At 37.6% G+C, this 12302-nt stretch overlaps 1 long non-coding RNA gene across 1 annotated transcript in view; it reads right to left on the bottom strand.

Moving 5' to 3' along the window:
• Positions 1 to 12302, bottom strand: part of LOC309628461 — a 731364-nt gene that overhangs the window by 40302 nt on the left and 678760 nt on the right. The window lies entirely within an intron of this gene.

Here is a 12302-nt window from a genome sequence, read left to right as displayed (position 1 = left end):
CAGAGGTGGGGGGCTGGACCCCGCGCAGAACCACGGAAAAGCGCCGCACGACTGCGGGCGGAGGACCAACCCTCCGCCAGGGCTGGAGCGCAGGGCGCCGGTGCAACTCTAACTGGGCGGTCGCTGCGCTCCAACGGGAAGGAGAAGCGAGTTCAGATCCTGTATGCCCACGCTCAATTGGTTGCAATTTCCTGAACTGGTGTCTGTTGACAGTTTACAAGTTGGGTAGTGCGCATTCAGATTCAAAAGCCAGCAGCTCGGGTGGTGTACGCTGCTGCTCAGGGCAAAAGCTAGAATAGGAAGGAGAAAAGAAAGGGTCACAAAAACAAAACAAAACAAGACAAAACTAAAACTTGATCTCTCCAGTTAGCTGACTTTTGGATCCTTCGCTCTTTGGTCATGACCCAAGCTACTCGTGCCACGATGCGTGCGTGCCTCCGAAATGCTCTCACCAGTCTCCTCCTGGCGATGCCCTCTGCTAATGGCTGGAGCCCGCCAGGCTGAGTTAAAGCATCAGAGCAAAACAGGATTGCGGAGTCAGTCAACAAAGCTGTGGGGTCTGTTCCCTCAGTATTCCTCCCAGAAGCTCTTAATTCAGAGCCATTCCTTCTCGCAGTTTTCAGCCAATCTCTCTTCCCTTGTTCATTTTTAGAGGGGGCAGCAGAGCCTATCGAACTAGGAAAACAAAAGACTGAAACTGGAAACCGAAGCCTTTCCTCAAATATCTTGTGCTGGGGCTTAGCACACATTACTTTCCTTCTATGCATCAGTCTCTTCATTTCTGAAATGAGGATGATCATACTGCTTCACTTGAAATTTCTCGGAAGTATAAAAAAGATTAAGCTAATCAAAAAATACTCTCCAAAATATTAGTTAAGTCCTCTTCTCAAGAGCATTGAGGTTTCAGTCTATGAGGGCTTGCCCACACCCTGATAGTGTTGCATATGTAAGGCATTTTTACTCAGCCTAATCTGAAATTGATCTTCTGGCTAGTGTAGAATTATGCCCACAGGAGCACAGAAATTATTGAGAAAACAAAGCAGCTTGGGCTTTTCAATTACCAATAAACAAAAATACATAGAACTGGAAATATCTAAGATGTTCTACACAGTTCCACTTAAAATATTTTTGTACATTTTTTACCTTGGAGAAATATTCCTTGTTCACACATGTGTTTTCTGCAACACGTTCCATGTTTCTTAATATATTTGCACCAGTGAAGAATGAACTATGTGCCAAGGAGCTGTAACTCTAGAAGAGTAGCAGTGGCTTAAAACAACAATCATAAAAACAAATACACAGGAAAACAGATGAGTGCTGTAATTGCTTTGGAGGACTCAGCAGATTTCACTGATATGGGTTGCACAAAACAACTTTGCCTCTTTTTAGAACTGTTTTTCGGAAGCATCTTAGCAAGCACATACAAATATTTGTCTCACTCTCTTATCGATACATATGAGTCCTAGAAGAGTCACATAGCTCCACGGACATCTAGTCAGCAGTCCTGTTAAGACTGCATGACTTCTTTGATTAATGCTTTCCAGTAAAGTACAGAATTGCATGAGAAACTGATCCATGGAAATTAAAGTTGCTTTTTTGTGTGTCATATTATCAAGGATAGTTTTGACAATTAACTCATGACTTTTTTGTGCATTAAGATCTAACAGATATCTTTTAGTGTGCACATACTCTGTAGTACAGCAGCAATGAGCCACTCCAATAAATGCCAATAAATCCCATCAAGACACTGATAGAAGGTGGTGGAAGTGGTGGTGAAATATTGATTAATACAAATTGAGACAGGACACAATTTTTACTGCCTGATTTCTATTGTGTCAAATCATTCAGTTCCTTGGGCAATTTCTCATCTAACTAGAATATGTTCTGATTACTCCTCACTTAGGGAGCAGACTCAAACTCAGATGCCTATAGCTAGGGCCAATGACCTCAATATACCAGCAGCCTAAGCTGCAGTAGACAGTAGGGAGGGTTGGGGGCTACCATGTGTCAGAAAGCACAAAGCACATGCTTCTTCTAAAGGAGGAGACTGCTTCTCAGACTCCATTGAACTGCCCTGCAAAAATATAGATTCAGTATTATGAGATCTGATATTTTAAGAGAAGCAAAATCCGTATTCTTAAAAATCTTCCAGATTTTAAATGAAGGAAATTAATTTTTAAAACGTCAACCCCCAGGTGGCCCAGATCTGTGCAGACCAAAATAAATAAGGAGATATAGATAGGGATAGATAGACAGACAGATGGATAGACAGATGGATAGATATCTGCAGCCTGGCCCATGGGCTTCCAATATTTTAGCCTCTCATGTATGTGATGTTTGACAAACCTCCTAAAATATCCAAAACATGACTCTCCTACCATTTTCCCTACCCATAGACCATTCCTCAGTGCACATACACATAAAAGGAATGCAGCCAAATATTAATTGCTAAATAAGTAATTTTTTTCCCACTTCTGGTTGAATAGATGTTCTCAATGAGACTGAAGTAAAGAACATGGTGAATAACTGAACAATTTGGTATTTTAGATGGTTGGAATGGGAAATTTCACAGAAATGCTTCATTTAAAAAAACAGTTAGATGATATCAGGATAGAAGGCCATTAATGATACATATTTTTTAGATAAAGTAAATCATGATATGGATTTCCTTCAGTCTAAATTTATTTTGAGAGCAAGGAAGCATCCTCCAATGTGTAAATAACTTCGTTGTTATTTTGATTATAAAAGTAATTTATAACGATTGTAAAAAGAGCAAAGAAAGAAATATACATTATCTAAAACAATGTTTTCCAATAAAACTTTCTGGAATGATGGAAATGTTCTATATCTGCACTGTCTAATAAGGTAGCCACTAGCCACATGTGGCTATTGAGCACTTGAAATGTGGCTAGTGCAAATGAAACTGAATTTTAAATTTTAATTTTTTTAATAAAAGCACCGAAAAGAACAAATGTGTTTTGATTCCTGGGGGAAAGTTCAGAAAGCTATTTTTTTTCCCCCTTAATGTCAGTGTTTCCTGAGAGATTATTAAATAAGCTTCAAGCCATACAACCCTAACTTAAATCACAGACAGAATGAAATAGTGCAGTGCAGCTGGAATGTGGAAGCTGATTCCAGAAGGAGAAAGAAGTAAGCTCCATAAATCAGGACACCAGCCCAAGGAAGGGAGGAAGAGCAAAGAACAGAAAGAGAAAGGAAAGCAAACCCATGCAGAGGAATTCTCTAAACCCAGTCATGTAAGAAAAGCTCAGTGAGGCTTATTAGCTTTTATTAAATAATGTACTTAAATTCTTAGACTGAAAAAAAAAAGCCTAATAACAAGTCCCTAGTTAGGAAATGTTAATAATCAGGTTAGCTTAACAGTTAGTTATAGTGCTTAGTATATTTGAAACTGACTCTGTCTTGCTTTATTTAAATGTTCAATAAATTTATTTATTTATTCTTAGGCTTATTAAGTCCTTCCTACAGAAATTCTTTTTAAAGTTTCAATAACACTCTCCTATAGTAAAAAATTATGGAGCCTAGCTATCCTAATGCCCATTTTGTTATACTGTTGATTCTCAATAGGTTGTAGATATATTTCTGATTGGATATGAAAAGGAACAATGGGAGTTAAGCTCATATCTGAACAGATACAATGGAGGATGTACCAAGTAGACATAGAGAAAAAGACTAGTTTATGTAAATGGAGCTGCAAGTGTAATAACTTTTAAAATAGTCTACCATTTTAAAAACTAGCCAGTCTAATCACACTTGTTCTGATGAAAAGGTAATCTTGTTCTACTTCCTTCTATCTCATTGCTCTTAGTTCATTTGGAACAAGTGGACCAGTAAACATGTGAGTGGGCAAGAAGTGGCCCAGACAGTGAATTTCACAAAGCTCACAGTCTGGATTCTCTTACAGTCCTTGTATGCAGTGTGTTATGTAGGCAGGTGTCTCATTCAAGAAAAGCAACTAGTCATTCAAAGTGAAATGTATGCTAAATCCTAAACTGGACATAAATATCATTTGCTATGATTTGTATTTCTATGGATTCTGGATTTTTATTTTTGTTTTGAATTTTGAATTACAGATTCAAAGTAATTAAGCAAGATTGTAAGCAACATATGCAACATTTTGCTGAGATTTTTATCTTTTGGTGATCATCCAAATGGATATTGAGACTGGTAAAGGACCAAATCTAGGATATTTAAATGCAAATGATTTACAGTTCAAATTTTAACACAGAACAAAGGAAGGGACATTTTTATGTGGAATTCAGAATTTAATCAATGCAAATGTTCATTGGATTATCTGAAACATGCACAGGAGGCCCATGGCTAAAGGGGAAACCTGCACCCTTTTAGAAATATCAACTTTATTTTATAAGTGTTTATCCTTGTAGCATATAGAGACATAATTTGATATGTATTTTTTGAATCATACACCCAAAACAAATTTAATTTTCAAATTTTCTCAAAAAAAGTACAAGTAAAATCAAAGCTCTCATACTAAATTACTATTGGTTTATTTTGAGAGATGAGAAGTCAAAGATTTATATATAGTTTTCACATGTTATTTTGGAGATGATGAAATGACTTATTCAACGTAAAAATTTCAAAACGTGAAATGAATAATGCAAGTAGGATTAAATTCAGGACTCACTACTCTTTGTAGTAAAAAAGAGTTATATAAAAATCCATGTAAGCATTTTATTACTCACAACTCCTGTCAACAAATCTTTATAGAGTATCTAATTTGTTATAGGTACTGTGTCAGATGATGTCCATACAAGGCGAATGACACAAAGACCTGGTTGTTTCTAGTCCAAGTATGTAGACTTTTAAATAAAGAAGTACCATAAACAGCTTGAGATCATCTGGCAGACTCTGACATAATGGATTTCAGTGCCAAATCTGGCCTCTGTACTCCAACACAGAATTAAATCTTGGAGACAGATTTTTGGGTAAAGTAAAAAAGAATAGTTTTATTTCTTTGCCAGGCAAACAGGGCCACAGCAGGCTAATGCCCTCAAAACTGTGTGTACCAACCTGGAGGGGTAGTGAGAAATTTTATAGTAATGGTTCAAAGTGGGTGTGATCAGCTCATGGACATTATTCTGATTGGTTGGTGGGGAGGTAATCTGGAGTCAGCATCATCAACCTTCTAGTTCCAACCCATCTGGGGTCTACGTGCTTGTGGGCAGCATATAGTTAACTTCTCCCACCTGGTGGGGGTTTCAGTATCTGCAAAACTGCTCAAAGATATAGTTATGTGTATCCCTTGAGAGGGAACCAGGACCCTGCCCCAAGGCTGCACTACTGTTTCTTGACTGATCCTCCCTTATCTCTGCATCCCCTCCCTTCCCCGATTAGCAACTGTTTGAACCTGCCCATTGGAACTCAGGGAAGGTCATGAAGGCTGAATGAAGCCTATTTCCTGTAATCAAGAAATGAGGGACACAGAAAGGCTTTAGTGCCCAGGATCCCCACAGGGTCCTGCTCAGTTTCAATTTGAGGCCACAAAGAAGTAATGTTCAGTTTTTGTTTTTGTTTATAAGAGTTGTGTGTGTGGAAGGGGAAGAATCAGGGAAGTGTTTCATGCAGGAAGTAACTCAACTCAATGTAAACCTAGATAGAGGCCTTCTTGGCTTTACCTAGCACTTGGATACCATTGTCTGTTGGAAATAACCTTCTGAAAACCATATTATCATGCATGGGTGATATATTCAGAATCTTTTGTTGAATTCTTGGAAATAATTACCAAGACACTCAATTTAATCATTTAACATCTAGATCACACTTGAATAAAAAATTCATTTCCGGGCTTCCCTGGTGGCGCAGTGGTTGAGAATCTGCCTGCCAATGCAGGGGACATGGGTTCGAGCCCTGGTCTGGGAAGATCCCACATGCCGCGGAGCAACTGGGCCCGTGAGCCACAATTACTGAGCCTGCGCGTCTGGAGCCTGTGCTCCGCAATAAGTGAGGCCGCGATAGTGAAAGCCCCGCGCACCGTGATGAAGAGTGGCCCCCACTTGCCACAACTAGAGAAAGCCCTCGCACAGAAGCGAAGACCCAACACAGCCATAAATAAATAAAACTAAATAAATTAAAAAAAAAATTCATTTCCTGGGATTTAGTCTACATTTTCTTTATCATCACTGAGTTATTCTCTCAACATTAATAACTAAAAGCAAATATTATGGAAACATAATCTTATAGCAATTCTGTCCTCTGGCATCTTTTTGATTTCTTCTATTTTGTGAGAGTATAAAAAATAGCTATAATAAGGCTTTTGACTAATTCATTCACCTTGCTCCTGGTTTGCTAGCACACTGAAATATGATAAAGAAATTGTTTTGTTTGGAGGCACCAGTTACTTAATTAAGTTTACCTGTCATGTGGAGAGCATACAGAAAATGTAAGTATTGCCTTCTGTTAAGTGGATTATATGTTGTAACCTAGGTATGATACTAAGAGTATATCTAGATAAACATAGTGGAGAAAATACAAATGTGGAATACAATTATGAACTAGGGCTATTTTTATCAAACGGTGGTGCTAGGGTTCCCTTCATCAAAATCATATGAGGTCCCTCATAATAATGCCAATTCCAAGATTCCACCTTAGACAATGCAGCCAAAGAAACTCTTGGGGTAAGAGGTGCATTCTGCAATTGTCAAGCCCCCCAGATAATGTAAATATATATCTACTTTTGACAAGCACTAATCTAGGGGGACATCCTCTCATATGCCAATAAATAAAGAGGCAAATAAATAAGCAAGAGTGACAGATCAGAATTTTATCTGATTTATTCAGACATTTTATGTTCTTCAGAAATTGCTGGGCACTTTTTCACTTCCTACTGTTCATACAGATTTAATGTGATAATACATTTTGTTTCCATAGATAAAATTATTTGTAGATATAAAAGTATCCAGTGTAAATTCCTAGGGACATATCTCTTTGTTTAATTTACTTTCTAGTTAGAAGTCAGGGACTTTTTTTACACTGCAGGTTCTTATTAGTCATCTATTTTATACACATCAGTGTATACATGTCAATCCCAATCGCTCAATTCAGCACACCACCATCCCCACACCACCGTGGTTTTCCCCCCTTGGTGTCCATACGTTTGTTCTCTACATCTGTGTCTCAACTTCTGCCCTGCAAACTGGTTCATCCGTACCACTTTTCTAGGTTCCACATACATGCGTTAATATACGATATTTGTTTTTCTCTTTCTGACTTACTTCACTCTGTATGACAGTCTCTAGATCCATCCACGTCTCAACAAATGACTCAATTTCGTTCCTTTTTATGGCTAATATTCCATTGTATATATGTACCCCATCTTCTTTATCCATTCATCTGTCAAAGGGCATTTAGGTTGCTTCCATGACCTGGCTATTGTAAAGAGTGCTGCAATGAACATTGGGGTGCATGTCTCTTTTTGAATTATGGTTTTCTCTGGGTATATGCCCAGTAGCGGGATTGCGGCATCATATGGTAATTCTATTTTTAGTTTTTTAAGGAACCTCCATACTGTTCTCCATATGCCTGTATCAATTTACATTCCCGACAACAGTGCAAGAGGGTTCCCTTTTCCCCACACCCTCCCCAGCATTTGTTGTTTGTAGATTTTCTGATGATGCCCATTCGAACTGGTGTGAGGTGATACCTCATTGTAGTTTTGATTTGCATTTCTCTAATAATTAGTGATGTTTAACAGCTTTTCATGTGCTTCTTGGTCATCTGTATGTCTTCTTTGGAGAGATGTCTATTTAGGTCTTCTGCCCATTTTTGGATTGGGTTGTTTGTTTCTTTAATATTGAGCTGCATGAGCTGTTTATATATTTTGGAGATTAACCCTTTGTCCATTGATTCATTTGCGAATATTTTCTCCCATTCTGAGGGTTGTATTTTGGTCTTGTTTATGGTTTTCTTTCCTGTGCAAAAGCTTTGAAGTTTCATTAGGTCCCAATTGTTTATTTTTGTTTTTATTTCCATTACTTTAGGAAGTGGATCAAAAAAGATCTTGCTGTGATTTATGTCAAAGAGTGTTCTTCTTATGTTTTCCTCTAAGAGTTTTATAGTGTTCAGTCTCACATTTAGGTCTTGAATCCATTTTGAGTTTATTTTTGTGTATGGTGTTAGGGAGTGTTCTAATTTCATTCTTTTACATGTAGCTGTCCAGTTTTCCCAGCACCACTTATTGAAGAGGCTGTCTTTTCTCCATTGTATACCTTTGCCTCCTTTGTCATAAATTAGTTGACCATAGGTACGTGGGTTTATCTCTGGGCTTTCTATCTTGTTCCATTGATCTATGTTTCTGTTTTGGTGCCAGTCCCATATTGTCTTGATTAATGTAGCTTTGTAATATAGTCTGAAATCAGGGAGTCTGATTCTTCCAGCTCCGTTTTTTTCCCTCAAGACTGCTTTGGCTATTCGGGGTCTTCTGTGTCTCCATACAAATTTTGTGATTATTTGTTCTAGTTCTGTAAAAAATGCCATTGGTAATTTGATAGGGATTGCATTTAATCTATAGATTGCTTTGGGTCATATAGTCATTTTCACAATATTGATTCTTCCAATCCAAGAACATGGTATATCTCTCCCTCTGTTGGTATCATCTTTAATTTCTTTCATCAGTGTCTTATAGTTTTCTGTATAGAGGTCTTTTGTTTCCCTAGGTAGGTTTATTCCTAGATATTTTATTCTTTTTGTTGCTATGGTAAATGGGAGTGTTTCCATTATTTCTCTTTCTGCTTTTTCATCATTAGTGTATACGAATGCGAGAGATTTCTGTGCATTAATTATGTATCCTGCAACTTTACCAAATTCATTGATTAGCTCTAGTAGTTTTCTGGTGGCATTCTTAGGATTCTCTATGTAGAGTATCATGTCATCTGCAAACAGTGACTGTTTTACTTCTTCCTTTACAATTTGTATTCCTTTTATTTCTTTTTCTTCTCTGATTGCCATGGCTAGAACCTCCAAAAGTATGTTGAATAATAGTGGTGAGAGTGGACATCCTTGTCTCATTCCTGATCTTAGAGGAAATGCTTTCAGTTTTTCACCATTGACAATGATGTTTGCTGTGGGTTTGTCATATATGGCCTTTATTATGTTGAGGTAGGTTCCCTCTATGCCCACTTTCTGGAGAGTTTTTATCATAAATGGGTGTTGAATTTTGTCAAAATCTTTTTCTGCATCTATTGAGATGATCATATGGTTGTTATTCTTCAATTTGCTGATATGGTATATCACATTGATTGGTTTGCATATATTGAAGAATCCTTACATCCCTGGGATAAATCCCACCTGCTCATGGTGTATGATCCTTTTAATGTGTTTTTGGATTCTGTTTGTTAGTAGTTTGTTGAGGATTTTTGCATCTGTATTCATCAGTGATATTGGTCTGTAATTTTCTTTTTTTTGTTGTATCTTTGTCTGGTTTTGGTCTCAGGGTGATGGTGGCTTCATAGAATGAGTTTGGGAGTTTTCCTTCCTCTGCAATTTTTTGGAAGAGTTTGAGAAGGATGGGTGTTAGCTCTTCTCTAAATGTTTGATAGAATTCCCCTGTGAAGCCATCTGGTCCTGGACTTTTGATTGTTGGAAGATTTTTAATCACAGTTTCAATTTCATTACTTGTGATTGTTCTGTTCATATTTTCTATTTCTTCCTGGTTCAGGCTTGGAAGATTATACCTTTCTAAGAATTTGTCCATATGTTCCAGTTTGTCCATTTTATTGGCATAAAGTTGCTTGTAGTAGTCTTTTAGGATGCTTTGTGTTTCTGCAGTGTCTGTTGTAACTTCCCCTTTTTCATGTCTAATTTTATTGATTTGAGTCCTCTCCCACTTTTTCTTGATGAGTCTGGCTAATGGTTTAACAATTTTGTTTATCTTCTCAAAGAACCAGCTTTTAGTTTTATTGATCTTTGCTATTGTTTTCTTTTTTCTATTTCATTTTTTTCTGCTCTGATCTTTATGATTTCTTTCCTTCTGCTAACTTTGGATTTTGTTTGTTCTTCTTTGTCTAGTTCCTTTAGGTGTAAGGTTAAATTGTTTACTTGAGATTTTTCTTGTTTCTTCAGGTAGGCTTGTATAGCTATAAACTTCCCTCTTAGAGCTGCTTTTGCTGCATCCCATAAGTTTTCGATTGTCGTGTTTTCATTGTCATTTGTCTCTAGGTATTTTTTGATTTCCTCTTTGATTTCTTCAGTGATCTCTTGGTTATTTAGTAAGGTATTGTTTAGCCTCCATGTGTTTGTGTTTTTTATGTTTTTCTCCCTGTAACTCATTTCTAATCTCATAGCACTCTGGTCAGAAAAGATGCTTGATATGATTTCAATTTTCTTAAATTTACTGAGGCTGGATTTGTGACCCAAGATGTGATATATCCTGGAGAATGTTTTGTGCACACTGGAGGGGAAAGTGTAATCTGCTCTTTTTGGATGGAATGTCCTATAAATATCAGTAAAATCTATCTGGTCTATTGTGTCATTTAAAGCTTGTGTTTCCTTATTAATTTTCTGTTTGGATGATCTGTCCATTGGTGTAAGTGAGGTGTTAAAGTGCCCCACTATTATTGTGTTACTGTCGATTTCCTCTTTTATAGCTGTTAGCAGTTGCCTTATGTATTGAGGTGCTCCTACATTGGGTGCATATATATTTATAATTGTTACATCTTCTTCTTGGAATGATCCCTTGATCATTACGTAGTGTTCTTCCTTGTCTCTTGTAACATTCTTTATTTTAAAGTCTATTTTATCTGATATGAGTATTGCTACTCCAGCTTTCTTTTGATTTCCATTTGCATGGAATAGCTTTTTTCATCCCCTCACTTTCAGTCTGAATGTGTCCCTAGGTCTGAAGTGGGTCTCTTGTAGACAGCATATATATGGGTCTTCTTTTTGTATCCATTCAGCAAACCTGTGTATTTTGGTTGGAGCATTTAATCCATTCACGTTTAAGGTAATTATCAATATGTATATTCCTATGACCATTTTCTTAATTGTTTTAGGTTTGTCTTTGTAGGTCCTTTTCTTCTCTTGTGTTTCCCACTTAGAGAAGTTCCTTTAGCATTTGTTGTAGAGTTGGTTTGGTGGTGCTGAATTCTCTTAGCTTTTGCTTGTCTGTAAAGCTTTTGATTTCTCCATCGAATCTGAATGAGATCCTTGCTGGGTAGAATAATCTTGGTTGTAGGTTCTTCCCTTTCATCACTTTAAGTATATCATGCCACTCCCTTCTGGCTTGTAGAGTTTCTGCTGAGAAATCAGCTGTTAACCTTATGGGAGTTCCCTTGTATGTTGTTTGTCGTTTTTCCCTTGCTGCTTTTAATAATTTTTCTTTGTCTTTAATATTTGCCATTTGATTACTTTGTGTCTCGATGTGTTTCTCCTAGGGTTTATCCTGTATGGGACTCTCTGTGCTTTCTGGACTTGGGTGGCTATTTCCTTTCCCATGTTAGGCAAGTTTTTGACTATAATCTCTTCAAAAATCTTCTCGGGTCCATTCTCTCTCTTCTCATTCTGGGACCCCTATAATGCGAATGTTGTTGCATTTAATGTTGTCCCAGAACTCTCTTAGGCTGTCTTCATTTCTTTTCATTCCTTTTTCTTTATTTTTTTCCACAGCAGTGAATTCCACCATTGTGTCTTCCAGGTCACTTATCCGTTTTTCTGCCTCAGTTATTCTGTTATTGATTCCTTCTAGTGTAGTTTTCTTTTCAGTTATTGTATTGTTCATCTCTGTTTGTTTGTTCTTTAATTCTTCTAGACCTTTGTTAAACATTTCTTGTATCTTCTCAATCTTTGCCTCCACTGTTTTCCCGAGATCCTGGATCATCTTCACTATCATTATTCTGAATTCTTTTTCTGGAAGGTTGCCTATCTCGACTTCATTTAGTTGTTTTTCTGGGGGTTTATCTTGTTCTTTCATCTGGTACATAGCCCTTTGCCTTTTCATCTTGTCTATCTTTCTGTGGATGTGGTTTTTGTTCCACAGGCTGCAGGATTATAGTTCTTCTTGCTTCTGCTGTCTGCCCTCTGTTGGATGTGGCTATCTAAGAGGCTTGATGGGAGGGACTTGTGGTGGGTAGAGCTGATTGTTGCTCTGGTGGGCAGAGCTCAGTAAAACTTTAATCCACTTGACTGTTGATGGGTGGAGCTGTGTTCCCTCCCTCTCGTTTTTTTGGCCTGAGGCAACCCAACACTGGAGCCTACCTGGGCTCTTTGGTGGGGCTAATGACAGATTCTGGGAGGGCTCACACCAAGGAGTACTTCCCAGAACTTCTGCT

The sequence above is a fragment of the Balaenoptera borealis genome (genome assembly GCF_965194805.1).
Source record: "Balaenoptera borealis genome assembly, chromosome: 4".
In the NCBI taxonomy this organism is placed as follows: domain Eukaryota; kingdom Metazoa; phylum Chordata; class Mammalia; order Artiodactyla; family Balaenopteridae; genus Balaenoptera; species Balaenoptera borealis.
This window is presented reverse-complemented; position numbering and strand designations above follow the sequence as displayed.